The sequence below is a fragment of the Genypterus blacodes genome, unplaced genomic scaffold, assembly GCF_046128005.1.
Source record: "Genypterus blacodes isolate CSIRO-AG114 ecotype Tasmania unplaced genomic scaffold, CSIRO-AGI_Gbla_v1 ptg000039l_1, whole genome shotgun sequence".
Classification (NCBI taxonomy): Eukaryota; Metazoa; Chordata; class Actinopteri; order Ophidiiformes; family Ophidiidae; genus Genypterus; species Genypterus blacodes.
The window spans coordinates 7,586,823-7,612,500 of record NW_027466852.1 but is presented as its reverse complement, the minus strand read 5'-3'; the positions used below and the strand labels follow the sequence as shown (position 1 = coordinate 7,612,500).

General features: G+C 46.8%; 43 non-coding genes and 13 pseudogenes across 43 annotated transcripts; all 56 read right to left on the bottom strand.

Moving 5' to 3' along the window:
- Nucleotides 1-194: 194 nt before the first annotated feature.
- LOC142997753 (5S ribosomal RNA) lies at nt 195-313 on the bottom strand. Its single transcript, XR_012962464.1, has one exon. It is a non-coding gene; the product is annotated as a 5S ribosomal RNA (ribosomal RNA).
- A 460-nt stretch (nt 314-773) lies between these two features.
- On the bottom strand, nt 774-892 carry LOC142997128 (5S ribosomal RNA). Its single transcript, XR_012961865.1, has one exon. It is a non-coding gene; the product is annotated as a 5S ribosomal RNA (ribosomal RNA).
- Nucleotides 893-1,137: 245 nt separating this feature from the next.
- LOC142998047 (5S ribosomal RNA) lies at nt 1,138-1,256 on the bottom strand (annotated as a pseudogene).
- A 245-nt stretch (nt 1,257-1,501) lies between these two features.
- LOC142997487 (5S ribosomal RNA) lies at nt 1,502-1,620 on the bottom strand. Its single transcript, XR_012962211.1, has one exon. It is a non-coding gene; the product is annotated as a 5S ribosomal RNA (ribosomal RNA).
- Nucleotides 1,621-1,865: 245 nt separating this feature from the next.
- On the bottom strand, nt 1,866-1,984 carry LOC142997627 (5S ribosomal RNA). The gene has a single exon (XR_012962343.1). It is a non-coding gene; the product is annotated as a 5S ribosomal RNA (ribosomal RNA).
- Nucleotides 1,985-2,444: 460 nt separating this feature from the next.
- Nucleotides 2,445-2,563, bottom strand: LOC142997584 (5S ribosomal RNA). The gene has a single exon (XR_012962303.1). It is a non-coding gene; the product is annotated as a 5S ribosomal RNA (ribosomal RNA).
- A 241-nt stretch (nt 2,564-2,804) lies between these two features.
- Nucleotides 2,805-2,923, bottom strand: LOC142998129 (5S ribosomal RNA; annotated as a pseudogene).
- A 475-nt stretch (nt 2,924-3,398) lies between these two features.
- Nucleotides 3,399-3,517, bottom strand: LOC142998246 (5S ribosomal RNA; annotated as a pseudogene).
- Nucleotides 3,518-3,762: 245 nt separating this feature from the next.
- LOC142997676 (5S ribosomal RNA) lies at nt 3,763-3,881 on the bottom strand. The gene has a single exon (XR_012962391.1). It is a non-coding gene; the product is annotated as a 5S ribosomal RNA (ribosomal RNA).
- Nucleotides 3,882-4,326: 445 nt separating this feature from the next.
- On the bottom strand, nt 4,327-4,445 carry LOC142997491 (5S ribosomal RNA). Its single transcript, XR_012962215.1, has one exon. It is a non-coding gene; the product is annotated as a 5S ribosomal RNA (ribosomal RNA).
- A 245-nt stretch (nt 4,446-4,690) lies between these two features.
- Nucleotides 4,691-4,809, bottom strand: LOC142997751 (5S ribosomal RNA). The gene has a single exon (XR_012962462.1). It is a non-coding gene; the product is annotated as a 5S ribosomal RNA (ribosomal RNA).
- A 445-nt stretch (nt 4,810-5,254) lies between these two features.
- Nucleotides 5,255-5,373, bottom strand: LOC142997976 (5S ribosomal RNA). Its single transcript, XR_012962678.1, has one exon. It is a non-coding gene; the product is annotated as a 5S ribosomal RNA (ribosomal RNA).
- Nucleotides 5,374-5,618: 245 nt separating this feature from the next.
- Nucleotides 5,619-5,737, bottom strand: LOC142998115 (5S ribosomal RNA; annotated as a pseudogene).
- A 445-nt stretch (nt 5,738-6,182) lies between these two features.
- LOC142997317 (5S ribosomal RNA) lies at nt 6,183-6,301 on the bottom strand. Its single transcript, XR_012962048.1, has one exon. It is a non-coding gene; the product is annotated as a 5S ribosomal RNA (ribosomal RNA).
- A 245-nt stretch (nt 6,302-6,546) lies between these two features.
- LOC142997823 (5S ribosomal RNA) lies at nt 6,547-6,665 on the bottom strand. Its single transcript, XR_012962531.1, has one exon. It is a non-coding gene; the product is annotated as a 5S ribosomal RNA (ribosomal RNA).
- Nucleotides 6,666-6,910: 245 nt separating this feature from the next.
- LOC142997658 (5S ribosomal RNA) lies at nt 6,911-7,029 on the bottom strand. Its single transcript, XR_012962373.1, has one exon. It is a non-coding gene; the product is annotated as a 5S ribosomal RNA (ribosomal RNA).
- Nucleotides 7,030-7,474: 445 nt separating this feature from the next.
- LOC142997869 (5S ribosomal RNA) lies at nt 7,475-7,593 on the bottom strand. Its single transcript, XR_012962576.1, has one exon. It is a non-coding gene; the product is annotated as a 5S ribosomal RNA (ribosomal RNA).
- A 244-nt stretch (nt 7,594-7,837) lies between these two features.
- On the bottom strand, nt 7,838-7,956 carry LOC142997523 (5S ribosomal RNA). The gene has a single exon (XR_012962246.1). It is a non-coding gene; the product is annotated as a 5S ribosomal RNA (ribosomal RNA).
- Nucleotides 7,957-8,416: 460 nt separating this feature from the next.
- Nucleotides 8,417-8,535, bottom strand: LOC142998924 (5S ribosomal RNA). The gene has a single exon (XR_012963210.1). It is a non-coding gene; the product is annotated as a 5S ribosomal RNA (ribosomal RNA).
- Nucleotides 8,536-8,780: 245 nt separating this feature from the next.
- On the bottom strand, nt 8,781-8,889 carry LOC142998338 (5S ribosomal RNA; annotated as a pseudogene).
- Nucleotides 8,890-9,134: 245 nt separating this feature from the next.
- Nucleotides 9,135-9,253, bottom strand: LOC142997965 (5S ribosomal RNA). The gene has a single exon (XR_012962667.1). It is a non-coding gene; the product is annotated as a 5S ribosomal RNA (ribosomal RNA).
- A 460-nt stretch (nt 9,254-9,713) lies between these two features.
- Nucleotides 9,714-9,832, bottom strand: LOC142997620 (5S ribosomal RNA). Its single transcript, XR_012962336.1, has one exon. It is a non-coding gene; the product is annotated as a 5S ribosomal RNA (ribosomal RNA).
- A 445-nt stretch (nt 9,833-10,277) lies between these two features.
- On the bottom strand, nt 10,278-10,396 carry LOC142997371 (5S ribosomal RNA). Its single transcript, XR_012962099.1, has one exon. It is a non-coding gene; the product is annotated as a 5S ribosomal RNA (ribosomal RNA).
- A 245-nt stretch (nt 10,397-10,641) lies between these two features.
- On the bottom strand, nt 10,642-10,760 carry LOC142998214 (5S ribosomal RNA; annotated as a pseudogene).
- Nucleotides 10,761-11,226: 466 nt separating this feature from the next.
- Nucleotides 11,227-11,345, bottom strand: LOC142998172 (5S ribosomal RNA; annotated as a pseudogene).
- A 460-nt stretch (nt 11,346-11,805) lies between these two features.
- LOC142997268 (5S ribosomal RNA) lies at nt 11,806-11,924 on the bottom strand. The gene has a single exon (XR_012962002.1). It is a non-coding gene; the product is annotated as a 5S ribosomal RNA (ribosomal RNA).
- Nucleotides 11,925-12,169: 245 nt separating this feature from the next.
- On the bottom strand, nt 12,170-12,288 carry LOC142997508 (5S ribosomal RNA). The gene has a single exon (XR_012962232.1). It is a non-coding gene; the product is annotated as a 5S ribosomal RNA (ribosomal RNA).
- A 460-nt stretch (nt 12,289-12,748) lies between these two features.
- LOC142998863 (5S ribosomal RNA) lies at nt 12,749-12,867 on the bottom strand. Its single transcript, XR_012963151.1, has one exon. It is a non-coding gene; the product is annotated as a 5S ribosomal RNA (ribosomal RNA).
- A 245-nt stretch (nt 12,868-13,112) lies between these two features.
- Nucleotides 13,113-13,231, bottom strand: LOC142998733 (5S ribosomal RNA). Its single transcript, XR_012963030.1, has one exon. It is a non-coding gene; the product is annotated as a 5S ribosomal RNA (ribosomal RNA).
- Nucleotides 13,232-13,679: 448 nt separating this feature from the next.
- Nucleotides 13,680-13,798, bottom strand: LOC142998240 (5S ribosomal RNA; annotated as a pseudogene).
- Nucleotides 13,799-14,043: 245 nt separating this feature from the next.
- LOC142998274 (5S ribosomal RNA) lies at nt 14,044-14,162 on the bottom strand (annotated as a pseudogene).
- A 245-nt stretch (nt 14,163-14,407) lies between these two features.
- Nucleotides 14,408-14,526, bottom strand: LOC142998322 (5S ribosomal RNA; annotated as a pseudogene).
- A 460-nt stretch (nt 14,527-14,986) lies between these two features.
- Nucleotides 14,987-15,105, bottom strand: LOC142997265 (5S ribosomal RNA). Its single transcript, XR_012961999.1, has one exon. It is a non-coding gene; the product is annotated as a 5S ribosomal RNA (ribosomal RNA).
- Nucleotides 15,106-15,550: 445 nt separating this feature from the next.
- Nucleotides 15,551-15,669, bottom strand: LOC142997626 (5S ribosomal RNA). The gene has a single exon (XR_012962342.1). It is a non-coding gene; the product is annotated as a 5S ribosomal RNA (ribosomal RNA).
- A 245-nt stretch (nt 15,670-15,914) lies between these two features.
- On the bottom strand, nt 15,915-16,033 carry LOC142998734 (5S ribosomal RNA). Its single transcript, XR_012963031.1, has one exon. It is a non-coding gene; the product is annotated as a 5S ribosomal RNA (ribosomal RNA).
- Nucleotides 16,034-16,278: 245 nt separating this feature from the next.
- Nucleotides 16,279-16,397, bottom strand: LOC142997921 (5S ribosomal RNA). Its single transcript, XR_012962624.1, has one exon. It is a non-coding gene; the product is annotated as a 5S ribosomal RNA (ribosomal RNA).
- A 460-nt stretch (nt 16,398-16,857) lies between these two features.
- On the bottom strand, nt 16,858-16,976 carry LOC142997905 (5S ribosomal RNA). The gene has a single exon (XR_012962609.1). It is a non-coding gene; the product is annotated as a 5S ribosomal RNA (ribosomal RNA).
- Nucleotides 16,977-17,221: 245 nt separating this feature from the next.
- LOC142998364 (5S ribosomal RNA) lies at nt 17,222-17,339 on the bottom strand (annotated as a pseudogene).
- Nucleotides 17,340-17,802: 463 nt separating this feature from the next.
- LOC142998752 (5S ribosomal RNA) lies at nt 17,803-17,921 on the bottom strand. The gene has a single exon (XR_012963048.1). It is a non-coding gene; the product is annotated as a 5S ribosomal RNA (ribosomal RNA).
- A 241-nt stretch (nt 17,922-18,162) lies between these two features.
- On the bottom strand, nt 18,163-18,281 carry LOC142997134 (5S ribosomal RNA). The gene has a single exon (XR_012961870.1). It is a non-coding gene; the product is annotated as a 5S ribosomal RNA (ribosomal RNA).
- Nucleotides 18,282-18,726: 445 nt separating this feature from the next.
- LOC142997624 (5S ribosomal RNA) lies at nt 18,727-18,845 on the bottom strand. Its single transcript, XR_012962340.1, has one exon. It is a non-coding gene; the product is annotated as a 5S ribosomal RNA (ribosomal RNA).
- A 245-nt stretch (nt 18,846-19,090) lies between these two features.
- Nucleotides 19,091-19,209, bottom strand: LOC142997258 (5S ribosomal RNA). Its single transcript, XR_012961992.1, has one exon. It is a non-coding gene; the product is annotated as a 5S ribosomal RNA (ribosomal RNA).
- A 245-nt stretch (nt 19,210-19,454) lies between these two features.
- Nucleotides 19,455-19,573, bottom strand: LOC142997228 (5S ribosomal RNA). Its single transcript, XR_012961962.1, has one exon. It is a non-coding gene; the product is annotated as a 5S ribosomal RNA (ribosomal RNA).
- A 460-nt stretch (nt 19,574-20,033) lies between these two features.
- On the bottom strand, nt 20,034-20,152 carry LOC142997904 (5S ribosomal RNA). Its single transcript, XR_012962608.1, has one exon. It is a non-coding gene; the product is annotated as a 5S ribosomal RNA (ribosomal RNA).
- Nucleotides 20,153-20,397: 245 nt separating this feature from the next.
- On the bottom strand, nt 20,398-20,515 carry LOC142998363 (5S ribosomal RNA; annotated as a pseudogene).
- Nucleotides 20,516-20,978: 463 nt separating this feature from the next.
- Nucleotides 20,979-21,097, bottom strand: LOC142998751 (5S ribosomal RNA). Its single transcript, XR_012963047.1, has one exon. It is a non-coding gene; the product is annotated as a 5S ribosomal RNA (ribosomal RNA).
- Nucleotides 21,098-21,338: 241 nt separating this feature from the next.
- On the bottom strand, nt 21,339-21,457 carry LOC142997133 (5S ribosomal RNA). Its single transcript, XR_012961869.1, has one exon. It is a non-coding gene; the product is annotated as a 5S ribosomal RNA (ribosomal RNA).
- A 463-nt stretch (nt 21,458-21,920) lies between these two features.
- Nucleotides 21,921-22,039, bottom strand: LOC142997259 (5S ribosomal RNA). The gene has a single exon (XR_012961993.1). It is a non-coding gene; the product is annotated as a 5S ribosomal RNA (ribosomal RNA).
- A 245-nt stretch (nt 22,040-22,284) lies between these two features.
- On the bottom strand, nt 22,285-22,403 carry LOC142997551 (5S ribosomal RNA). The gene has a single exon (XR_012962272.1). It is a non-coding gene; the product is annotated as a 5S ribosomal RNA (ribosomal RNA).
- Nucleotides 22,404-22,648: 245 nt separating this feature from the next.
- On the bottom strand, nt 22,649-22,767 carry LOC142997271 (5S ribosomal RNA). Its single transcript, XR_012962004.1, has one exon. It is a non-coding gene; the product is annotated as a 5S ribosomal RNA (ribosomal RNA).
- Nucleotides 22,768-23,227: 460 nt separating this feature from the next.
- Nucleotides 23,228-23,346, bottom strand: LOC142998021 (5S ribosomal RNA; annotated as a pseudogene).
- Nucleotides 23,347-23,587: 241 nt separating this feature from the next.
- LOC142997759 (5S ribosomal RNA) lies at nt 23,588-23,706 on the bottom strand. The gene has a single exon (XR_012962469.1). It is a non-coding gene; the product is annotated as a 5S ribosomal RNA (ribosomal RNA).
- Nucleotides 23,707-23,951: 245 nt separating this feature from the next.
- On the bottom strand, nt 23,952-24,070 carry LOC142997566 (5S ribosomal RNA). Its single transcript, XR_012962286.1, has one exon. It is a non-coding gene; the product is annotated as a 5S ribosomal RNA (ribosomal RNA).
- Nucleotides 24,071-24,314: 244 nt separating this feature from the next.
- On the bottom strand, nt 24,315-24,433 carry LOC142997357 (5S ribosomal RNA). Its single transcript, XR_012962085.1, has one exon. It is a non-coding gene; the product is annotated as a 5S ribosomal RNA (ribosomal RNA).
- A 471-nt stretch (nt 24,434-24,904) lies between these two features.
- On the bottom strand, nt 24,905-25,023 carry LOC142998727 (5S ribosomal RNA). The gene has a single exon (XR_012963024.1). It is a non-coding gene; the product is annotated as a 5S ribosomal RNA (ribosomal RNA).
- A 448-nt stretch (nt 25,024-25,471) lies between these two features.
- Nucleotides 25,472-25,590, bottom strand: LOC142998675 (5S ribosomal RNA). Its single transcript, XR_012962974.1, has one exon. It is a non-coding gene; the product is annotated as a 5S ribosomal RNA (ribosomal RNA).
- Nucleotides 25,591-25,678: the final 88 nt, after the last annotated feature.

The following is a 25,678-nucleotide window of genomic DNA, read 5'->3' as shown; positions in this document are numbered from 1 at the left end:
AGTCACCGTGTACGCATGACTACACTCAAGTTCATGTATATCACAATTTACATGATGCCTTCATCAGAAGAACACTAACATTTCAGATAAGATAAGATACAACTTTATTCTCCTGAGGGAAATTGCGTGTTGACAGAGGGAGTGAAACATGAGGGAGGAGGACCAGGTGAGGCCTGCTGCTCAGAGGGCCAAAATGCTTACGGCACCGGGTATTCCCAGGCGGTCTCCCATCCAAGTACTAACCTGGCCCGACGCTGAATAGCTTCCGAGATCAGACGAGATCGGGCATGTTCAGAGTGGTATGGCCGTAAACGAGGAGAGCAGCCACACAGAGGCTCTTTATAGGTGAGACAGACCCAGTTCAAGTCACCGTGTACACATGACTACACTCAAGTTCATGTATATCACAATTTACATGATGCCTTCATCAGAAACACACATTTCTGGATAATGAAGTCTTACCTAATGAAACTGATAATCATCACATAGAACATACAGAGGGACCACTTACATCTCTGGCGCTCACTTTTATCCTCATCATCATCATCATCATCATCATCATCGTCACACAGTGGCTCGTGTACTTCACTCCTCATGTGCATTCAATCATCTCATATTATGCCCATGTGCAATACTCATTTTCTGAATGTATGCTTTCATATAAGATAAGATAAGATACAACTTTATTCTCCTGAGGGACATTGGGTGTTGACAGAGGGAGTGAAACATGAGGGAGGAGGACCAGGTGAGGCCTGCTGCTCAGAGGGCCAAAATGCTTACGGCACCGGGTATTCCCAGGCGGTCTCCCATCCAAGTACTAACCTGGCCCGATGCTGCTTAGCTTCCGAGATCAGACGAGATCGGGCGTGTTCAGAGTGGTATGGCCGTAAACGAGGAGAGCAGCCACACAGAGGCTCTTTATAGGTGAGACAGACCCAGTTCAAGTCACCGTGTACACATGACTACACTCAAGTTCATGTATATCACAATTTACATGATGCCTTCATCAGAAGAACACTAATATTTCAGATAAGATAAGATACAACTTTGTTCTCCCGAGGGAAATTGCTTGTTCACAGAGGGAGTGAAACATGAGGGAGGAGGACCAGGTGAGGCCTGCTGCTCAGAGGGCCAAAATGCTTACTGCACCGGGTATTCCCAGGCGGTCTCCCATCCAAGTACTAACCTGGCCCGACGCTGCTTAGCTTCCGAGATCAGACAAGATCGGGCATGTTCAGAGTGGTCTGGCCGTAAACGAGGAGAGGAGCCACACAGAGGCTCTTTATAGGTGAGACAGACCCAGTTCAAGTCACCGTGTACGCATGACTACACTCAAGTTCATGTATATCACAATTTACATGATGCCTTCATCAGAAGAACACTAACATTTCAGATAAGATAAGATACAACTTTGTTCTCCCGAGGGAAATTGCGTGTTCACAGAGGGAGTGAAACATGAGGGAGGAGGACCAGGTAAGGCCTGCTGCTCAGACGGCCAAAATGCTTACGGCACCGGGTATTCCCAGGCGGTCTCCCATCCAAGTACTAACCTGGCCCGACGCTGCTTAGTTTCCGAGATCAGACGAGATCGGGCGTGTTCAGAGTGGTCTGGCCGTAAACGAGGAGAGGAGCCACACAGAGGCTCTTTATAGGTGAGACAGACCCAGTTCAAGTCACCGTGTACGCATGACTACACTCAAGTTCATGTATATCACAATTTACATGATGCCTTCATCAGAAGAACACTAACATTTCAGATAAGATAAGATACAACTTTATTCTCCTGAGGGAAATTGCGTGTTGACAGAGGGAGTGAAACATGAGGGAGGAGGACCAGGTGAGGCCTGCTGCTCAGAGGGCCAAAATGCTTACGGCACCGGGTATTCCCAGGCGGTCTCCCATCCAAGTACTAACCTGGACCGACGCTGATTAGCTTCCGAGATCAGACGAGATCGGGCATGTTCAGAGTGGTATGGCCGTAAACGAGGAGAGCAGCCACACAGAGGCTCTTTATAGGTGAGACAGACCCAGTTCAAGTCACCGTGTACACACGACTACACTCAAGTTCATGTATATCACAATTTACATGATGCCTTCATCAGAAACACACATTTCTGGATAATGAAGTCTTACCTAATGAAACTGATAATCATCACATAGAACATACAGAGGGACCACTTACATCTCTGGCGCTCACTTTCATCCTCATCATCATGATCATCATCATCATCATCGTCACACAGTGGCTCGTGTACTTCACTCCTCATGGGCATTCAATCATCTCATATTATGCCCATGTGCAATACTCATTTTCTGAATGTATGATTTCATATAAGATAAGATAAGATACAACTTTATTCTCCTGAGGGACATTGGGTGTTGACAGAGGGAGTGAAACATGAGGGAGGAGGACCAGGTGAGGCCTGCTGCTCAGAGGGCCAAAATGCTTACTGCACCGGGTATTCCCAGGCGGTCTCCCATCCAAGTACTAACCTGGCCCGACGCTGCTTAGCTTCAGAGATCAGACGAGATCAGGCGTGTTCAGAGTGGTATGGCCGTAAACAATGAAAACAGCCACTCAGAGGCTCTTTATAGGTAAGACAGACCCAGTTCAAGTCACTGTGTACACATAACTACACTCAAGTTCATGTATATCACAATTGACATGATGCCTTCATCATAAACACACATTTCAGATAAGATAAGATACAACTTAATTCTCCTGAGGGAAATTGCGTGTTGACAGAGGGAGTGAAACATGAGGGAGGAGGACCAGGTGAGGCCTGCTGCTCAGAGGGCCAAAATGCTTACTGCACCGGGTATTCCCAGGCAGTCTCCCATCCAAGCACTAACTTGGCCCGACGCTGCTTAGCTTCCGAGATCAGACGAGATCGGGCGTGTTCAGAGTGGTATGGCCGTAAACGAGGAGAGCAGCCACACAGAGGCTCTTTATAGGTGAGACAGACCCAGTTCAAGTCACCGTGTACACATGACTACACTCAAGTTCATGTATATCACAATTTACATGATGCCTTCATCAGAAACACACATTTCTGGATAATGAAGTCTTACCTAATGAAACTGATAATCATCACATAGAACATACAGAGGGACCACTTACATCTCTGGCGCTCACTTTCATCCTCATCATCATCATCATCATCATCATCATCATCATCATCATCATCGTCACACAGTGGCTCGTGTACTTCACTACTCATGTGCATTCAATCATCTCATGTTATGCCCATGTGCAATACTCATTTTCTGAATGTATGCTTTCATATAAGATAAGATAAGATACAACTTTATTTTCCTGAGGGACATTGGGTGTTGACAGAGGGAGTAAAACATGAGGGAGGAGGACCAGGTGAGGCCTGCTGCTCAGAGGGCCAAAATGCTTACGGCACCGGGTATTCCCAGGCAGGCTCCCATCCAAGTACTAACCTGGCCCGACGCTGCTTAGCTTCCGAGATCAGACGACATCAGGCGTGTTCAGAGTGGTAGGGCCGTAAACGAGGAGATCAGCCACACAGTGGCTCTTTATAGGTGAGACAGACCCAGTTCAAGTCACCGTGTACGCATGACTACACTCAAGTTCATGTATATCACAATTTACATGATGCCTTCATCAGAAGAACACTAACATTTCAGATAAGATAAGATACAACTTTGTTCTCCCGAGGGAAATTGCCTGTTCACAGAGGGAGTGAAACATGAGGGAGGAGGACCAGGTGAGGCCTGCTGCTCAGAGGGCCAAAATGCTTACGGCACCGGGTATTCCCAGGCGGTCTCCCATCCAAGTACTAACCTGGCCCGACGCTGATTAGCTTCAGAGATCAGACGAGATCGGGCGTGTTCAGAGGGGTATGGCCGTAAACGAGGAGAGCAGCCACACAGAGGCTCTGTATAGGTGAGACAGACCCAGTTCAAGTCACCATGTACACATGACTACACTCAAGTTCATGTATATCACAATTTACATGATGCCTTTATCAGTAACACACATTTCTGGATAATGAAGTCTTACCTAATGAAACTGATAATCATCACATAGAACATACAGAGGGACCACTTACATCTCTGACGCTCACTTTCATCCTCATCATCATCATTGTCACACAGTGGCTCGTGTACTTCACTCCTCATGTGCATTCAATCATCTCATATTATGCCCATGTGCAATACTCATTTTCTGAATGTATGCTTTCATATAAGATAAGATAAGATACAACTTTATTCTCCTGAGGGACATTGGGTGTTGACAGAGGAAGTTAAACATGAGGGAGGAGGACCAGGTGAGGCCTGCTGCTCAGAGGGCCAAAATTCTTACGGCACCGGGTATTCCCAGGCGGTCTCCCATCCAAGTACTAACCTGGCCCGACGCTGATTAGCTTCCGAGATCAGACGAGATCGGGCGTGTACAGAGTGGTATGGCCGTAAACGAGGAGAGCAGCCACACAGAGGCTCTTTATAGGTGAGACAGACCCAGTTCAAGTCACCGTGTACACATGACTACACTCAAGTTCATGTATATCACAATTTACATGATGCCTTCATCAGAAGAACACTAACATTTCAGATAAGATAAGATACAACTTTGTTCTCCCGAGGGAAATTGCTTGTTCACAGAGGGAGTGAAACATGAGGGAGGAGGACCAGGTGAGGCCTGCTGCTCCGAGGGCCAAAATGCTTACGGCACCGGGTATTCCCAGGCGGTCTCCCATCCAAGTACTAACCTGGCCCGACGCTGAATAGCTTCCGAGATCAGACGAGATCGGGCATGTTCAGAGTGGTATGGCCGTAAACGAGGAGAGCAGCCACACAGAGGCTCTTTATAGGTGAGACAGACCCAGTTCAAGTCACCGTGTACACATGACTACACTCAAGTTCATGTATATCACAATTTACATGATGCCTTCATCAGAAACACACATTTCTGGATAATGAAGTCTTACCTAATGAAACTGATAATCATCACATAGAACATACAGAGGGACCACTTACATCTCTGACGCTCACTTTCATCCTCATCATCATCATTGTCACACAGTGGCTCGTGTACTTCACTCCTCATGGGCATTCAATCATCTCATATTATGCCCATGTGCAATACTCATTTTCTGAATGTATGATTTCATATAAGATAAGATAAGATACAACTTTATTCTCATGAGGGACATTGGGTGTTGACAGAGGGAGTGAAACATGAGGGAGGAGGACCAGGTGAGGCCTGCTGCTCAGAGGGCCAAAATGCTTACTGCACCGGGTATTCCCAGGCGGTCTCCCATCCAAGTACTAACCTGGCCCGACGCTGATTAGCTTCCGAGATCAGACGAGATCGGGCGTGTTCAGAGTGGTATGGCCTTAAACGAGGAAAGCAGCCACACAGAGGCTCTTTATAGGTGAGACAGACCCAGTTCAAGTCACTGTTTACGCATGACTACACTCAAGTTCATGTATATCACAATTTACATGATGCCTTCATGAGTGGAACACTAACATTTCAGATAAGATAAGATACAACTTTATTCTCCCGAGGTAAATTGCGTGTTCACAGAGGGAGTGAAACATGAGGGAGGAGGACCAGGTGAGGCCTGCTGCTCAGAGGGCCAAAATGCTTACTGCACTGGGTATTCCCAGGCGGTCTCCCATCCAAGTACTAACCTGGCCCGACGCTGCTTAGCTTCCGAGATCAGACAAGATCGGGCGTGTTCAGAGTAGTATGGCCGTAAACGAGATGAGCAGCCACACAGAGGCTCTTTATAGGTGAGACAGACCCGGTTCAAGTCACCGTGTACACATGACTACACTCAAGTTCATGTATATCACAATTTACATGATGCCTTTATCAGAAACACACATTTCTGGATAATGAAGTCTTACCTAATGAAACTGATAATCATCACATAGAACATACAGAGGGACCACTTACATCTCTGACGCTCACTTTCATCCTCATCATCATCATTGCCACACAGTGGCTCGTGTACTTCACTCCTCATGTGCATTCAATCATCTCATATTATGCCCATGTGCAATACTCATTTTCTGAATGTATGATTTCATATAAGATAAGATAAGATACAACTTTATTCTCCCGAGGGACATTGGGTGTTGACAGAGGGAGTGAAACATGAGGGAGGAGGACCAGGTGAGGCCTGCTGCTCAGAGGGCCAAAATGCTTACGGCACCGGGTATTCCCAGGCGGTCTCCCATCCAAGTACTAACCTGGCCCAACGCTGCTTAGCTTCCGAGATCAGACGAGATCAGGCGTGTTCAGAGTGGTATGGCTGTAAACGAGGAGAGCAGCCACACAGAGGCTCTTTATAGGTGAGACAGTCCCAGTTCAAGTCACCGTGTACGCATGACTACACTCAAGTTCATGTATATCACAATTTACATGATGCCTTCATCAGAAGAACACTAACATTTCAGATAAGATAAGATACAACTTCATCCTCCCGAGGGAAATTGCGTGTTGACAGAGGGAGTGAAACATGAGGGAGGAGGACCAGGTGAGGCCTGCTGCTCAGAGGGCCAAAATGCTTACTGCACCGGGTATTCCCAGGCGGTCTCCCATCCAAGTACTAACCTGGCCCTACGATGCTTAACTTCTGAGATCAGACGAGATCGGGCGTGTTCAGAGTGGTATGGCCGTAAACGAGGAGAGCAGCCACACAGAGGCTCTTTATAGGTGAGACAGACCCAGTTCAAGTCACCGTGTACACATGACTACACTCAAGTTCATGTATATCACAATTTACATGATGCCTTCATCAGAAGAACACTAACATTTCAGATAAGATAAGATACAACTTTGTTCTCCCGAGGGAAATAGCGTGTTCACAGAGGGAGTGAAACATGAGGGAGGAGGACCAGGTGAGGCCTGCTGCTCAGAGGGCCAAAATGCTTACTGCACCGGGTATTCCCAGGCAGTCTCCCATCCAAGTACTAACCTGGCCCGACACTGCTTAGCTTCCGAGATCAGACGAGATCGGGCGTGTTCAGAGTGGTATGGCCGTTAACGAGGAGAGCAGCCACACAGAGGCTCTTTATAGGTGAGACAGACCCAGTTCAAGTCACCGTGTACACATGACTACACTCAAGTTCATGTATATCACAATTTACATGATGCCTTTATCAGAAACACACATTTCTGGATAATGAAGTCTTACCTAATGAAACTGATAATCATCACATAGAACATACAGAGGGACCACTTACATCTCTGACGCTCACTTTCATCCTCATCATCATCATTGTCACACAGTGGCTCGTGTACTTCACTCCTCATGTGCATTCAATCATCTCATATTATGCCCATGTGCAATACTCATTTTCTGAATGTATGCTTTCATATAAGATAAGATAAGATACAACTTTATTCTCCCGAGGGACATTGGGTGTTGACAGAGGGAGTGAAACATGAGGGAGGAGGACCAGGTGAGGCCTGCTGCTCAGAGGGCCAAAATGCTTACGGCACCGGGTATTCCCAGGCGGTCTCCCATCCAAGTACTAACCTGGCCCGACGCTGCTTAGCTTCCGAGATCAGACGAGATCAGGCGTGTTCAGAGTGGTATGGCTGTAACATGGAGAGCAGCCACACAGAGGCTCTTTATAGGTGAGACAGACCCAGTTCAAGTCACTGTGTACGCATGACTACACTCAAGTTCATGTATATCACAATTTACATGATGCCTTCATGAGAAGAACACTAACATTTCAGATAAGATAAGATACAACTTTATTCTCCCGAGGGAAATTGCGTGTTCACAGAGGGAGTGAAACATGAGGGAGGAGGACCAGGTGAGGCCTGCTGCTCAGAGGGCCAAAATGCTTACTGCACCGGGTATTCCCAGGCGGTCTCCCATCCAAGTACTAACCTGGCCCGACGCTGATTAGCTTCCGAGATCAGACGAGATCGGGCGTGTTCAGAGTGGTATGGCCGTAAACGAGGAGAGCAGCCACACAGAGGCTCTTTATAGGTGAGACAGACCCAGTTCAAGTCACCGTGTACACATGACTACACTCAAGTTCATGTATATCACAATTTACATGATGCCTTCATGAGAAACACACATTTCTGGATAATGAAGTCTTACCTAATGAAACTGAAAATCATCACATAGAACATACAGAGGGACCACTTACATCTCTGGCGCTCAATTACATCCTCATCATCATCATCATCATCATCATCATCGTCACACAGTGGCTCGTGTACTTCACTCCTCATGTGCATTCAATCATCTCATATTATGCCCATGTGCAATACTCATTTTCTGAATGTATGCTTTCATATAAGATAAGATAAGATACAACTTTATTTTCCTGAGGGACATTGGGTGTTGACAGAGGGAGTGAAACATGAGGGAGGAGGACCAGGTGAGGCCTGCTGCTCAGACGGCCAAAATGCTTACGGCACCGGGTATTCCCAGGCGGTCTCCCATCCAAGTACTAACCTGGCCCGACGCTGCTTAGCTTCCGAGATCAGACGAGATCGGGCGTGTTCAGAGTGGTCTGGCCGTAAACGAGGAGAGGAGCCACACAGAGGCTCTTTATAGGTGAGACAGACCCAGTTCAAGTCACCGTGTACGCATGACTACACTCAAGTTCATGTATATCACAATTTACATGATGCCTTCATCAGAAGAACACTAACATTTCAGATAAGATAAGATACAACTTTATTCTCCCGAGGGACATTGGGTGTTGACAGAGAGAGTGAAACATGAGGGAGGAGGACCAGGTGAGGCCTGCTGCTCAAAGGGCCAAAATGCTTACGGCACCGGGTATTCCCAGGCGGTCTCCCATCCAAGTACTAACCTGGCCCGACGCTGCTTAGCGTCCGAGATCAGGCGTGTTCAGAGTGGTATGGCCGTAAATGAGGAGAGCAGCCACACAGAGGCTCTTTATAGGTGAGACAGACCCAGTTCAAGTCACCGTGTACACATGACTACACTCAAGTTCATGTATATCACAATTTACATGTTGCCTTCATCAGAAGATCACTAACATTTCAGATAAGATAAGATACAACTTTATTCTCCCGAGGGAAATTGCGTGTTGACAGAGTGAGTGAAACATGAGGGAGGAGGACCAGGTGAGGCCTGCTGCTCAGAGGGCCAAAATGCTTACAGCACCGGGTATTCCCAGGCGGTCTCCCATCCAAGTAGTAACCTGGCCCGACGCTGATTAGCTTCCGGGATCAGACGAGATCGGGCGTGTTCAGAGTGGTATGGCCGTAAACGAGGAGAGCAGCCACACAGAGGCTCTTTATAGGTGAGACAGACCCAGTTCAAGTCACTATGTACGCATGACTACACTCAAGTTCATGTATATCACAATTTACATGATGCCTTCATCAGAAACACACATTTCTGGATAATGAAGTCTTACTTTATGAAACTGATAATCATCACATAGAATATAAAGAGGGACCACTTACATCTCTGACGCTCACTTTCATCATCATCATCATCATCATCATCATCATCATCGTCACACAGTGGCTCGTGTACTTCACTTCTCATGTGCATTCAATCCTCTCATATTATGCCCATGTGCAATACTCATTTTCTGAATGTATGCTTTCATATAAGATAAGATAAGATACAACTTTATTCTCCCGAGGAACATTGCTTGTTCACAGAGGGAGTGCAACATGAGGGAGGAGGACCAGGTGAGGCCTGCTGCTCAGAGGGCCAAAATGCTTACGGCACCGGGTATTCCCAGGCGGTCTCCCATCCAAGCACTAACCTGGCCTGACGCTGCTTAGCTTCCGAGATCAGACGAGATCGGGCGTGTTCAGAGTGGTATGGCCGTAAACGAGGAGAGCAGCCACACAGAGGCTCTTTATAGGTGAGACAGACCCGGTTCAAGTCACCGTGTACACATGACTACACTCAAGTTCATGTATATCACAATTTACATGATGCCTTTATCAGAAACACACATTTCTGGACAATGAAGTCTTACCTAATGAAACTGATAATCATCGCATAGAACATACAGAGGGACCACTTACATTTCTGACGCTCACTTTCATCCTCATCATCATCATTGTCACACAGTGGCTCGTGTACTTCACTCCTCATGTGCATTCAATCATCTCATATTATGCCCATGTGCAATACTCATTTTCTGAATGTATGATTTCATATAAGATAAGATAAGATACAACTTTATTCTCCCGAGGGACATTGGGTGTTGACAGAGGGAGTGAAACATGAGGGAGGAGGACCAGGTGAGGCCTGCTGCTCAGAGGGCCAAAATGCTTACGGCACCGGGTATTCCCAGGCGGTCTCCCATCCAAGTACTAACCTGGCCCGATGCTGCTTAGCTTCCGAGATCAGACGAGATCAGGCGTGTTCAGAGTGGTATGGCCGTAAACGAGGAGAGCAGCCACGCAGAGGCTCTTTATAGGTGAGACAGACCCAGTTCAAGTCACCGTGTACGCATGACTACACTCAAGTTCATGTATATCACAATTTACATGATGCCTTCATCAGAAGAACACTAACATTTCAGATAAGATAAGATACAACTTCATCCTCCCGAGGGAAATTGCGTGTTGACAGAGGAAGTGAAACATGAGGGAGGAGGACCAGGTGAGGCCTGCTGCTCAGAGGGCCAAAATGCTTACTGCACCGGGTATTCCCAGGCGGGTTCCCATCCAAGTACTAACTTGGCCCGACGCTGCTTAGCTTACGAGATCAGACGAGATCGGGCGTGTTCAGAGTGGTATGGCCGTAAACGAGGAGAACAGCCACACAGCGGCTCTTTTTAGGTTAGACAGACCCAGTTCAAGTCACCGTGTACACATGACTACACTCAAGTTCATGTATATCACAATTTACATGATGCCTTCATCAGAAACACACATTTCTGGATAATGAAGTCTTACCTAATGAAACTGATAATCATCACATAGAATATAAAGAGGGACCACTAACATCTCTGACGCTCACTTTCATCATCATCATCATCATCATCATCATCATCATCATCATCGTCACACAGTGGCTCGTGTACTTCACTCCTCATGTGCATTCAATCATCTCATATTATGCCCATGTGCAATACTCATTTTCTGAATGTATGATTTCATATAAGATAAGATAAGATACAACTTTATTCTCCCGAGGGACATTGCTTGTTCACAGAGGGAGTGCAACATGAGGGAGGAGGACCAGGTGAGGCCTGCTGCTCAGAGGGCCAAAATGCTTACTGCACCGGGTATTCCCAGGCGGTCTCCCATCCAAGTACTAACCTGGCCCCACGCTGATTAGCTTCTGAGATCAGACGAGATCGGGCTTGTTCAGAGTGGTATGGCCGTAAACGAGGACAGCAGCCACACAGAGGCTCTTTATAGGTGAGACAGACCCAGTTCAAGTCACCGTGTACACATGACTACACTCAAGTTCATGTATATCACAATTTACATGATGCCTTCATCAGAAACACACATTTCTGGATAATGAAGTCTTACCTAATGAAACTGATAATCATCACATAGAACATACAGAGGGACCACTTACATCTCTGGCGCTCACTTTCATCCTCTTCATCATCATCATCATCATCATCATCGTCACACAGTTGCTCGTGTACTTCACTCCTCATGTGCATTCAATCATCTCATATTATGCCCATGTGCAATACTCATTTTCTGAATGTATGCTTTCATATAACATAAGATAAGATACAACTTTATTCTCCCGAGGGACATTGGGTGTTGACAGAGGGAGTTAAACATGAGGGAGGAGGACCAGGTGAGGCCTGCTGCTCATAGGGCCAAAATGCTTACGGCACCGGGTATTCCCAGGCAGTCTCCCATCCAAGTACTAACCTGGCCCGACGCTGCTTAGCTTCCGAGATCAGACGAGATCAGGCGTGTTCAGAGTGGTATGGCCGTAAACGAGGAGAGCAGCCACACAGAGGCTCTTTATAGGTGAAACAGACCCAGTTCAAGTTACCGTGTACGCATGACTACACTCAAGTTCATGTATATCACAATTTACATGATGCCTTCATCAGAAGAACACTAACATTTCAGATAAGATAAGATACAACTTTGTTCTCCCGAGGGAAATTGCGTGTTCACAGAGGGAGTGAAACATGAGGGAGGAGGACCAGGTGAGGCCTGCTGCTCAGAGGGCCAAAATGCTTACGGCACCGGGTATTCCCAGGCGGTCTCCCATCCAAGTACTAACCTGGCCCGACGCTGATTAGCTTACGAGATCAGACGAGATCGGGCGTGTTCAGAGTGGTATGGCCGTAAACGAGGAGAGCAGCCACACAGAGGCTCTTTATAGGTGAGACAGACCCAGTTCAAGTCACCGTGTACACATGACTACACTCAAGTTCATGTATATCACAATTTACATGATGCCTTCATCAGAAACACACATTTCTGGATAATGAAGTCTTACCTAATGAAACTGATAATCATCACATAGAACATACAGAGGGACCACTTACATCTCTGGCGCTCACTTTCATCCTCTTCATCATCATCATCATCATCATCATCGTCACACAGTTGCTCGTGTACTTCACTCCTCATGTGCATTCAATCATCTCATATTATGCCCATGTGCAATACTCATTTTCTGAATGTATGCTTTCATATAACATAAGATAAGATACAACTTTATTCTCTTGAGGGACATTGGGTGTTGACAGAGGGAGTTAAACATGAGGGAGGAGGACCAGGTGAGGCCTGCTGCTCATAGGGCCAAAATGCTTACGGCACCGGGTATTCCCAGGCAGTCTCCCATCCAAGTACTAACCTGGCCCGACGCTGCTTAGCTTCCGAGATCAGACGAGATCGGGCGTGTTCAGAGTGGTATGGCCGTAAACGAGGAGAGCAGCCACACAGAGGCTCTTTATAGGTGAGACAGACCCAGTTCAAGTCACCGTGTACGCATGACTACACTCAAGTTCATGTATATCACAATTTACATGATGCCTTCATCAGAAGAACACTAACATTTCAGATAAGATAAGATACAACTTTGTTCTCCCGAGGGAAATTGCGTGTTCACAGAGGGAGTGAAACATGAGGGAGGAGGACCAGGTGAGGCCTGCTGCTCAGAGGGCCAAAATGCTTACGGCACCGGGTATTCCCAGGCGGTCTCCCATCCAAGTACTAACCTGGCCCGACGCTGATTAGCTTCCGAGATCAGACGAGATCGGGTGTGTTCAGAGTGGTATGGCCGTAAACGAGGAGAGCAGCCACACAGAGGCTCTTTATAGGTGAGACAGACCCAGTTCAAGTCACCGTGTACACATGACTACACTCAAGTTCATGTATATCACAATTTACATGATGCCTTTATCAGAAACACACATTTCTGGATAATGAAGTCTTACCTAATGAAACTGATAATCATCACATAGAACATACAGAGGGACCACTTACATCTCTGACGCTCACTTTCATCATCATCATCATCATCATCGTCACACAGTGGCTCGTGTACTTCACTCCTCATGTGCATTCAATCATCTCATATTATGCCCATGTGCAATACTCATTTTCTGAATGTATGCTTTCATATAACATAAGATAAGATACAACTTTATTCTCCCGAGGGACATTGGGTGTTGACAGAGGGAGTTAAACATGAGGGAGGAGGACCAGGTGAGGCCTGCTGCTCAGAGGGCCAAAATGCTAACGGCACCGGGTATTCCCAGGCAGTCTCCCATCCAAGTACTAACCTGGCCCGACGCTGATTAGCTTCCGAGATCAGACGAGATCGGGCCTGTTCAGAGTGGTATGGCTGTAAACGAGGAGAGCAGCCACACAGAGGCTCTTTATAGGTGAGACAGACCCAGTTCAAGTCACCGTGTACACATGACTACACTCAAGTTCATGTATATCACAATTTACATGATTCCTTCATCAGAAGAACACTAACATTTCAGATAAGATAAGATACAACTTTATTCTCCCGAGGGAAATTGCGTGTTCACAGAGGGAGTGCAACATAAGGGAGGAGGACCAGGTGAGGCCTGCTGCTCAGAGGGCCAAAACTCTTACTGCACCGGGTATTCCCAGGCGGTCTCCCATCCATGTACTTAGCTGGCCCGACGCTGCTTAGCTTCCGAGATCAGACGAGATCAGGCGTGTTCAGAGTGGTATGGCCGTAAACGAGGAGAGCAGCCACACAGAGGCTCTTTATAGGTGAGACAGACCCAGTTCAAGTCACCGTGTACACATGACTACACTCAAGTTCATGTATATCACAATTTACATGATGCCTTCATCAGAAGAACAGTGACATTTCAGATAAGATAAGATACAACTTTATTCTCCCGAGGGAAATTGCGTGTTCACAGAGGGAGTGAAACATGAGGGAGGAGGACCAGGTGAGGCCTGCTGCTCAGAGGGCCAAAATGCTTACTGCACCGGGTATTCCCAGGCTGTCTCCCATTCAAGTACTAACCTGGCCCGATGCTGCTTAGCTTCCGAGATCAGACGAGATCGGGCGTGTTCAGAGTTGTATGGCCGTAAACGAGGAGAGCAGCCACACAGAGGCTCTTTATAGGTGAGACAGACCCAGTTCAAGTCACCGTGTACACATGACTACACTCAAGTTCATGTATATCACAATTTACAAGATGCCTTCATCAGAAACACACATTTCTGGATAATGAAGTCTTACCTAATGAAACTGATAATCATCACATAGAACATACAAAGGGACCACTTACATCTCTGGCGCTCACTTTCATCCTCATCATCATCATCATCATCATCATCATCGTCACACAGTGGCTCGTGTACTTCACTCCTCATGTGCATTCAATCATCTCATATTATGCCCATGTGCAATACTTATTTTCTGAATGTATGCTTTCATATAAGATGAGATAAGATACAACTTTATTTTCCTGAGGGACATTGGGTGTTGACAGAGGGAGTGAAACATGAGGGAGGAGGACCAGGTGAGGCCTGCTGCTCAGAGGGCCAAAATGCTTACGGCACCGGGTATTCCCAGGCGGTCTCCCATCCAAGTACTAACCTGGCCCGACGCTGCTTAGCTTTCGAGATCAGACGAGATCAGGCGTGTTCAGAGTGGTATGGCCGTAAACGAGGAGAGCAGCCACACAGAGGCTCTTTATAGGTGAGACAGGCCCAGTTCAAGTCACTGTGTACACATGACTACACTCAAGTTCATGTATATCACAATTTACATGATGCCTTCATCAGAAACACACATTTCTGGATAATGAAGTCTTACCTAATGAAACTGATAATCATCACATAGAACATACAGAGGGACCACTTACATCTCTGGCGCTCACTTTCATCCTCATCATCATCATTGTCACACAGTGGCTCATGTACTTCACTCCTCATGTGCATTCAATCATCTCATATTATGCCCATGTGCAATACTCATTTTCTGAATGTATGCTTTCATATAAGATAAGATAAGATACAACTTTATTTTCCTGAGGGACATTGGGTGTTCACAGAGGGAGTGAAACATGAGAGAGGAGGACCAGGTGAGGCCTGCTGCTCAGAGGGCCAAAATGCTTACGGCACCGGGTATTCCCAGGCGGTCTCCCATCCAAGTACTAACCTGGCCCGACGCTGCTTAGCTTCCGAGATCAGACGAGATCGGGCATGTTTAGAGTGGTCTGGCCGTAAACGAGGAGAGGAGCCACACAGAGGCTCTTTATAGGTGAGACAGACCCAGTTCAAGTCACCTTGTACGCATGACTACAGTCAAGTTCATATATATCACAATTTACATGATGCCTTCATCAGAAGAACACTAACATTTCAGATAAGATAAGATACAACTTTGTTCTCCCGAGGGAAATTGCGTGTTCACAGAGGGAGTGAAACATGAGGGAGGAGGACCAGGTGAGGCCTGCTGCTCAGACGGCCAAAATGCTTACGGCACCGGGTATTCCCAGGCGGTCTCCCATCCAAGTACTAACCTGGCCCGACGCTGCTTAGCTTCCGAGATCAGACGAGATCGGGTGTGTTCAGAGTGGTCTGGCCGTAAACGAGGAGAGGAGCCACACAGAGGCTCTTTATAGGTGAGACAGACCCAGTTCAAGTCACCGTGTACGCATGACTACACTCAAGTTCATGTATATCACAATTTACATGATGCCTTCATCAGAAGAACACTAACATTTCAGATAAGATAAGATACAACTTTATTCTCCCGAGGGAAATTGCGTGTTCACAGAGGGAGTGAAACATGAGGGAGGAGGACCAGGTGAGGCCTGCTGCTCAGAGGGCCAAAATGCTTACGGCACCGGGTATTCCCAGGCGGTCTCCCATCCAAGTACTAACCTGGCCCGACGCTGATTAGCTTCCGAGATAAGACGAGATCGGGCATGTTCAGAGTGGTATGGCCGTAAACGAGGAGAGCAGCCACACAGAGGCTCTTTATAGGTGAGACGGACCCAGTTCAAGTCACCGTGTACACATGACTACACTCAAGTTCATGTATATTACAATTTAAATGATGCCTTTATCAGAAACACACATTTCTGGATAATGAAGTCTTACCTAATGAAACTGATAATCATCACATAGAAATTACAGAGGGACCACTTACAACTCTGGCGCTCACTTTCATCCTCATCATCATCATCATCATCATCATCATCTTCACACAGTGGCTCGTGTACTTCACTCCTCATGTGCATTCAATCATCTCATATTATGCCCATGTGCAATACTCATTTTCTGAATGTATGCTTTCATATAAGATAAGATAAGATACAACTTTATTCTCATGAGGGACATTGGGTGTTGACAGAGGGAGTGAAACATGAGGGAGGAGGACCAGGTGAGGCCTGCTGCTCAGAGGGCCAAAATGCTTACTGCACCGGGTATTCCCAGGCGGTCTCCCATCCAAGTACTAACCTGGCCCGACGCTGCTTAGCTTCCGAGATCAGACGAGATTGGGCATGTTCAGAGTGGTATGGCCGTAAACGAGGAAAGCAGCCACTTCGAGGCTCTTTATAGGTAAGACAGACCCAGTTCAAGTCACCGTGTACACAAAACTACACTCAAGTTCATGTATATCACAATTTACATGATGGCTTCATCAGAAGAACACTAACATTTCAGATAAGATAAGATACAACTTTGTTCTCCCGAGGGAAATTGCGTGTTCACAGAGGGAGTGAAACATGAGGGAGGAGGACCAGGTGAGGCCTGCTGCTCAGACTGCCAAAATGCTTACGGCACCGGGTATTCCCAGGCGGTCTCCCATCCAAGTACTAACCTGGCCGGACGATGATTAGCTTCAGAGATCAGCGAGATCGGGCGCGTTCAGAGTGGTATGGCCGTAAACAAGGAGAGCAGCCACACAGAGGCTCTTTATAGGTGAGACAGACCCAGTTCAAGTCACCGTGTACGCATGACTACACTCAAGTTCATGTATATCACAATTTACATGATGCCTTCATCAGAAACACACATTTCTGGATAATGAAGTCTTACCTAATGAAACTGATAATCATCACATAGAACATAAAGAGGGACCACTTACATCTCTGACGCTCACTTTCATCATCATCATCATCATCATCATCATCATCATCATCGTCACACAGTGGCTCGTGTACTTCACTTCTCATGTGCATTCAATCATCTCATATTATGCCCATGTGCAATACTCATTTTCTGAATGTATGATTTCATATAAGATAAGATAAGATACAACTTTATTCTCCTGAGGGACATTGGGTGTTGACAGAGGGAGTGAAACATGAGGGAGGAGGACCAGGTGAGGCCTGCTGCTCAGAGGGCCAAAATGCTTACGGCACCGGGTATTCCCAGGCGGTTTCCCATCCAAGTACTAACCTGGCCCGACGCTGCTTAGCTTCCGAGATCAGACGAGATCGGGCGTGTTCAGAGTGGTATGGCCGTAAACGAGGAAAGCAGCCACTCAGAGGCTCTTTATAGGTAAGACAGACCCAGTTCAAGTCACCGTGTACACAAAGCTACACTCAAGTTCATGTATATCACAATTGACATGATGCCGTCATCATAAACACACATTTCAGATAAGATAAGATACAACTTTATTCTCCCGAGGGAAATTGCGTGTTGACAGAGGGAGTGAAACATGAGGGAGGAGGACCAGGTGAGGCCTGCTGCTCAGAGGGCCAAAATGCTTACGGCACCGGGTATTCCCAGGCGGTCTCCCATCCAAGTACTAACCTGGCCCGACACTGATTAGCTTCCGAGATCAGACGAGATCGGGCATGTTCAGAGTGGTATGGCCGTAAACGAGGAGAGCAGCCACACAGAGGCTCTTTATAGGTGAGACAGGCCCAGTTCAAGTCACTGTGTACACATGACTACACTCAAGTTCATGTATATCACAATTTACATGATGCCTTCATCAGAAACACACATTTCTGGATAATGAAGTCTTACCTAATGAAACTGATAATCATCACATAGAACATACAGAGGGACCACTTACATCTCTGGCGCTCACTTTCATCCTCATCATCATCATTGTCACACAGTGGCTCATGTACTTCACTCCTCATGTGCATTCAATCATCTCATATTATGCCCATGTGCAATACTCATTTTCTGAATGTATGCTTTCATATAAGATAAGATAAGATACAACTTTATTTTCCTGAGGGACATTGGGTGTTCACAGAGGGAGTGAAACATGAGAGAGGAGGACCAGGTGAGGCCTGCTGCTCAGAGGGCCAAAATGCTTACGGCACCGGGTATTCCCAGGCGGTCTCCCATCCAAGTACTAACCTGGCCCGACGCTGCTTAGCTTCCGAGATCAGACGAGATCGGGCATGTTTAGAGTGGTCTGGCCGTAAACGAGGAGAGGAGCCACACAGAGGCTCTTTATAGGTGAGACAGACCCAGTTCAAGTCACCTTGTACGCATGACTACAGTCAAGTTCATATATATCACAATTTACATGATGCCTTCATCAGAAGAACACTAACATTTCAGATAAGATAAGATACAACTTTGTTCTCCCGAGGGAAATTGCGTGTTCACAGAGGGAGTGAAACATGAGGGAGGAGGACCAGGTGAGGCCTGCTGCTCAGACGGCCAAAATGCTTACGGCACCGGGTATTCCCAGGCGGTCTCCTATCCAAGTACTAACCTGGCCCGACGCTGCTTAGCTTCCGAGATCAGACGAGATCGGGTGTGTTCAGAGTGGTCTGGCCGTAAACGAGGAGAGGAGCCACACAGAGGCTCTTTATAGGTGAGACAGACCCAGTTCAAGTCACCGTGTACGCATGACTACACTCAAGTTCATGTATATCACAATTTACATGATGCCTTCATCAGAAGAACACTAACATTTCAGATAAGATAAGATACAACTTTATTCTCCCGAGGGAAATTGCGTGTTCACAGAGGGAGTGAAACATGAGGGAGGAGGACCAGGTGAGGCCTGCTGCTCAGAGGGCCAAAATGCTTACGGCACCGGGTATTCCCAGGCGGTCTCCCATCCAAGTACTAACCTGGCCCGACGCTGATTAGCTTCCGAGATCAGACGAGATCGGGCATGTTCAGAGTGGTATGGCCGTAAACGAGGAGAGCAGCCACACAGAGGCTCTTTATAGGTGAGACGGACCCAGTTCAAGTCACCGTGTACACATGACTACACTCAAGTTCATGTATATTACAATTTAAATGATGCCTTTATCAGAAACACACATTTCTGGATAATGAAGTCTTACCTAATGAAACTGATAATCATCACATAGAAATTACAGAGGGACCACTTACAACTCTGGCGCTCACTTTCATCCTCATCATCATCATCATCATCATCATCATCTTCACACAGTGGCTCGTGTACTTCACTCCTCATGTGCATTCAATCATCTCATATTATGCCCATGTGCAATACTCATTTTCTGAATGTATGCTTTCATATAAGATAAGATAAGATACAACTTTATTCTCATGAGGGACATTGGGTGTTGACAGAGGGAGTGAAACATGAGGGAGGAGGACCAGGTGAGGCCTGCTGCTCAGAGGGCCAAAATGCTTACTGCACCGGGTATTCCCAGGCGGTCTCCCATCCAAGTACTAACCTGGCCCGACGCTGCTTAGCTTCCGAGATCAGACGAGATTGGGCATGTTCAGAGTGGTATGGCCGTAAACGAGGAAAGCAGCCACTTCGAGGCTCTTTATAGGTAAGACAGACCCAGTTCAAGTCACCGTGTACACAAAACTACACTCAAGTTCATGTATATCACAATTTACATGATGCCTTCATCAGAAGAACACTAACATTTCAGATAAGATAAGATACAACTTTGTTCTCCCGAGGGAAATTGCGTGTTCACAGAGGGAGTGAAACATGAGGGAGGAGGACCAGGTGAGGCCTGCTGCTCAGACTGCCAAAATGCTTACGGCACCGGGTATTCCCAGGCGGTCTCCCATCCAAGTACTAACCTGGCCGGACGATGATTAGCTTCAGAGATCAGCGAGATCGGGCGCGTTCAGAGTGGTATGGCCGTAAACAAGGAGAGCAGCCACACAGAGGCTCTTTATAGGTGAGACAGACCCAGTTCAAGTCACCGTGTACGCATGACTACACTCAAGTTCATGTATATCACAATTTACATGATGCCTTCATCAGAAACACACATTTCTGGATAATGAAGTCTTACCTAATGAAACTGATAATCATCACATAGAACATAAAGAGGGACCACTTACATCTCTGACGCTCACTTTCATCATCATCATCATCATCATCATCATCATCATCATCGTCACACAGTGGCTCGTGTACTTCACTTCTCATGTGCATTCAATCATCTCATATTATGCCCATGTGCAATACTCATTTTCTGAATGTATGATTTCATATAAGATAAGATAAGATACAACTTTATTCTCCTGAGGGACATTGGGTGTTGACAGAGGGAGTGAAACATGAGGGAGGAGGACCAGGTGAGGCCTGCTGCTCAGAGGGCCAAAATGCTTACGGCACCGGGTATTCCCAGGCGGTTTCCCATCCAAGTACTAACCTGGCCCGACGCTGCTTAGCTTCCGAGATCAGACGAGATCGGGCGTGTTCAGAGTGGTATGGCCGTAAACGAGGAAAGCAGCCACTCAGAGGCTCTTTATAGGTAAGACAGACCCAGTTCAAGTCACCGTGTACACAAAGCTACACTCAAGTTCATGTATATCACAATTGACATGATGCCGTCATCATAAACACACATTTCAGATAAGATAAGATACAACTTTATTCTCCCGAGGGAAATTGCGTGTTGACAGAGGGAGTGAAACATGAGGGAGGAGGACCAGGTGAGGCCTGCTGCTCAGAGGGCCAAAATGCTTACGGCACCGGGTATTCCCAGGCGGTCTCCCATCCAAGTACTAACCTGGCCCGACACTGATTAGCTTCCGAGATCAGACGAGATCGGGCATGTTCAGAGTGGTATGGCCGTAAACGAGGAGAGCAGTCACACAGAGGCTCTTTATAGGTGAGACAGACCCAGTTCAAGTCACCGTGTACACATGACTACACTCAAGTTCATGTATATCACAATTTACATGATGCCTTTATCAGAAACACACATTTCTGGATAATGAAGTCTTACCTAATGAAACTGATAATCATCACATAGAACATACAGAGGGACCACTTACATCTCTGGCGCATACTTTTATCCTCATCATCATCATCATCATCATCATCATCATCGTCACACAGTGGCTCGTGTACTTCACTCCTCATGTGCATTCAATCATCTCATATTATGCCCATGTGCAATACTCAGTTTCTGAATGTATGCTTTCATATAAGATAAGATAAGATACAACTTTATTCTCCTGAGGGACATTGGGTGTTGACAGAGGGAGTGAAACATGAGGGAGGAGGACCAGGTGAGGCCTGCTGCTCAGACGGCCAAAATGCTTACGGCACCGGGTATTCACAGGCGGTCTCCCATCCAAGTACTAACCTGGCCCGACGCTGCTTAGCTTCCGAGATCAGACGAGATCGGGCGTGTTCAGAGTGGTCTGGCCGTAAACGAGGAGAGGAGCCACACAGAGGCTCTTTATAGGTGAGACAGACCCAGTTCAAGTCACCGTGTACGCATGACTACACTCAAGTTCATGTATATCACAATTTACATGATGCCTTCATCAGAAGAACACTAACATTTCAGATAAGATAAGATACAACTTTGTTCTCCCGAGGGAAATTGCGTGTTCACAGAGGGAGTGAAACATGAGGGAGGAGGACCAGGTGAGGCCTGCTGCTCAGACGGCCAAAATGCTTACGGCACCGGGTATTCCCAGGCGGTCTCCCATCCAAGTACTAACCTGGCCCGACGCTGCTTAGCTTCCGAAATCAGACGAGATCGGGCGTGTTCAGAGTGGTCTGGCCATAAACAAGGAGAGGAGCCACACAGAGGCTCTTTATAGGTGAGACAGACCCAGTTCAAGTCACCGTGTACGCATGACTACACTAAAGTTCATGTATATCAAAATTTACATGATGCCTTCATCAGAAGAACACTAACATTTCAGATAAGATAAGATACAACTTTATTCTCCCGAGGGAAATTGCGTGTTGACAGAGGGAGTGAAACATGAGGGAGGAGGACCAGGTGAGGCCTGCTGCTCAGAGGGCCAAAATGCTTACGGCACCGGGTATTCCCAGGCGGTCTCCCATCCAAGTACTAACCTGGCCCGACGCTGATTAGCTTCCGAGATCAGACGAGATCGGGCGTGTTCAGAGTGGTATGGCCGTTAACGAGGAGAGCAGCCACACAGAGGCTCTTTATAGGTGAGACAGACCCAGTTCAAGTCACCGTGTACACATGACTACACTCAAGTTCATGTATATCACAATTTACATGATGCCTTTATCAGAAACACACATTTCTGCATAATGAAGTCTTACCTAATGAAACTGATAATCATCACATAGAACATACAGAGGGACCACTTACATCTCTGGCGCTCACTTTCATCCTCATCATCATCATCATCATCATCATCATCGTCACACAGTGGCTCGTGTACTTCACTCCTCATGTGCATTCAATCATCTCATATTATGCCCTTGTGCAATACTCATTTTCTGAATGTATGATTTCATATAAGATAAGATAAGATACAACTTTATTCTCCCGAGGGACATTGGGTGTTGACAGAGGGAGTGAAACATGAGGGAGGAGGACCAGGTGAGGCCTGCTGCTCAGAGGTCCAAAATGCTTACTGCACCGGGTATTCCCAGGCGGTCTCCCATCCAAGTACTAACCTGGCCCGACGCTGCTTAGCTGCCGAGATCAGACGAGATCGGGCGTGTTCAGAGTGGTATGGCCTCAAACGAGGAAAGCAGCCACTCAGAAGCTCTTTATAGGTGAGACAGACCCAGTTCAAGTCACCGTGTACACATGACTACACTCAAGTTCATGTATATCACAATTGACATGATGCCTTCATCATAAGCACACATATAAGATAAGATAAGATACAACTTTGTTCTCCCGAGGGAAATTGCGTGTTCACAGAGGGAGTGAAACATGAGGGAGGAGGACCAGGTGAGGCCTGCTGCTCAGAGGGCCAAAATGCTTACTGCACCGGGTATTCCCAGGCGGTCTCCCATCCAAGTACTAACATGGCCCGACGCTGCTTAGCTTCCGAGATCAGACGAGATCGGGCGTGTTCAGAGTGGTATGGCCGTAAACGAGGAGAGCAGCCACACAGAGGCTCTTTATAGGTGAGACTGACCCAGTTCAAGTCACCGTGTACGCAAAACTACACTCAAGTTCATGTATATCACAATTGACATGATGCCTTCATCAGAAGAACACTAACATTTCAGATAAGATAAGATACAACTTTGTTCTCCCGAGGGAAATTGCGTGTTCACAGAGGGAGTGAAACATGAGGGAGGAGGACCAGGTGAGGCCTGCTGCTCAGACGGCCAAAATGCTTACTGCACCGGGTATTCCCAGGCGGTCTCCCATCCAAGTACTAACCTGGCCCGACACTGCTTAGCTTCCGAGATCAGACGAGATCGGGCGTGTTCAGAGTGGTATGGATGTAAACGAGGAGAGCAGCCACACAGAGGCTCTTTATAGGTGAGACAGACCCAGTTCAAGTCACTGTTTACGCATGACTACACTCAAGTTCATGTATATCACAATTTACATGATGCCTTCATGAGAATAAACTAACATTTCAGATAAGATAAGATACAACTTTATTCTCCCGAGGGAAATTGCGTGTTCACAGAGGGAGTGAAACATGACGGAGGAGGACCAGGTTAGGCCTGCTGCTCAGAGGGCCAAAATGCTTACTGCACCGGGTATTCCCAGGCGGTCTCCCATCCAAGTACTAACCTGGCCCAACGCTGCTTAGCTTCCGAGATCAGACGAGATCAGGCGTGTTCAGAGTGGTATGGCCGTAAACGAGGAGAGCGGCCACACAGAGGCTCTTTATAGGTGAGACAGACCCAGTTCAAGTCACCGTGTACATTTGACTACACTCAAGTTCATGTATATCACAATTTACATGATGCCTTTATCAGAAACACCAGTTGTAGAAAATGAAGTCTTACCTAATGAAACTGATAATCATCACATAGAACAAACAGAGGGACCACTTACATCTCTGACGCTCACTTTCATCCTCATCATCATCATTGTCATCATCATCATCATCATCATCATTGTCACACAGTGGCTCGTGTACTTCACTTCTCATGTGCATTCAATCTTCTCATATTATGCCCATGTGCAATACTCATTTTCTGAATGTATGCTTTCATATAAGATAAGATAAGATGCAACTTTATTCTCCCGAGGGACATTGCTTGTTCACAGAGGGAGTGCAACATGAGGGAGGAGGACCAGGTGAGGCCTGCTGCTCAGAGGGCCAAAATGCTTACGGCACCGGGTATTCCCAGGCGGTCTCCCATCCAAGTACTAACCTGGCCCGACGCTGCTTAGCTTCCGAGATCAGACGAGATCGGGCGTGTTCAGAGTGGTATGACCGTAAACGAGGAGAGCAGCCACACAGAGGCTCTTTATAGGTGAGACAGACCCAGTTCAAGTCACCGTGTACACATGACTACACTCAAGTTCATGTATATCACAATTTAGATGATGCCTTCATCAGAAGAACACATTTCTGGATAATGAGGTCTTACCTAATGAAACTGATAATCATCACACAGAACATACATAGGGACCACTAACATCTCTGACGCTCACTTTTATCATCATCATCATCATCATCGTCACACAGTGGCTCGTGTACTTCACTTCTCATGTGCATTCAATCTTCTCATATTATGCGCATGTGCAATACTCATTTTCTGAATGTATGCTTTCATATAAGATAAGATAAGATACAACTTTATTCTCCCGAGGGAAATTGCGTGTTTACAGAGGGAGTAAAACATGAGGGAGGAGGACGAGGTGAGGCCTGCTGCTCAGAGGGCCAAAATGCTTACGGCACCGGGTATTCCCAGGCGGTCTCCCATCCAAGTACTAACCTGGCCCGACGCTGCTTAGCTTCCGAGATCAGACGAGATCGGGCGTGTTCAGAGTGGTATGGCCGTAAACGAGGAGGGCAGCCACACAGAGGCTCTTTATAGGTGAGACAGACCAGGTTCAAGTCACCGTGTACACATGACTACACTCAAGTTCATGT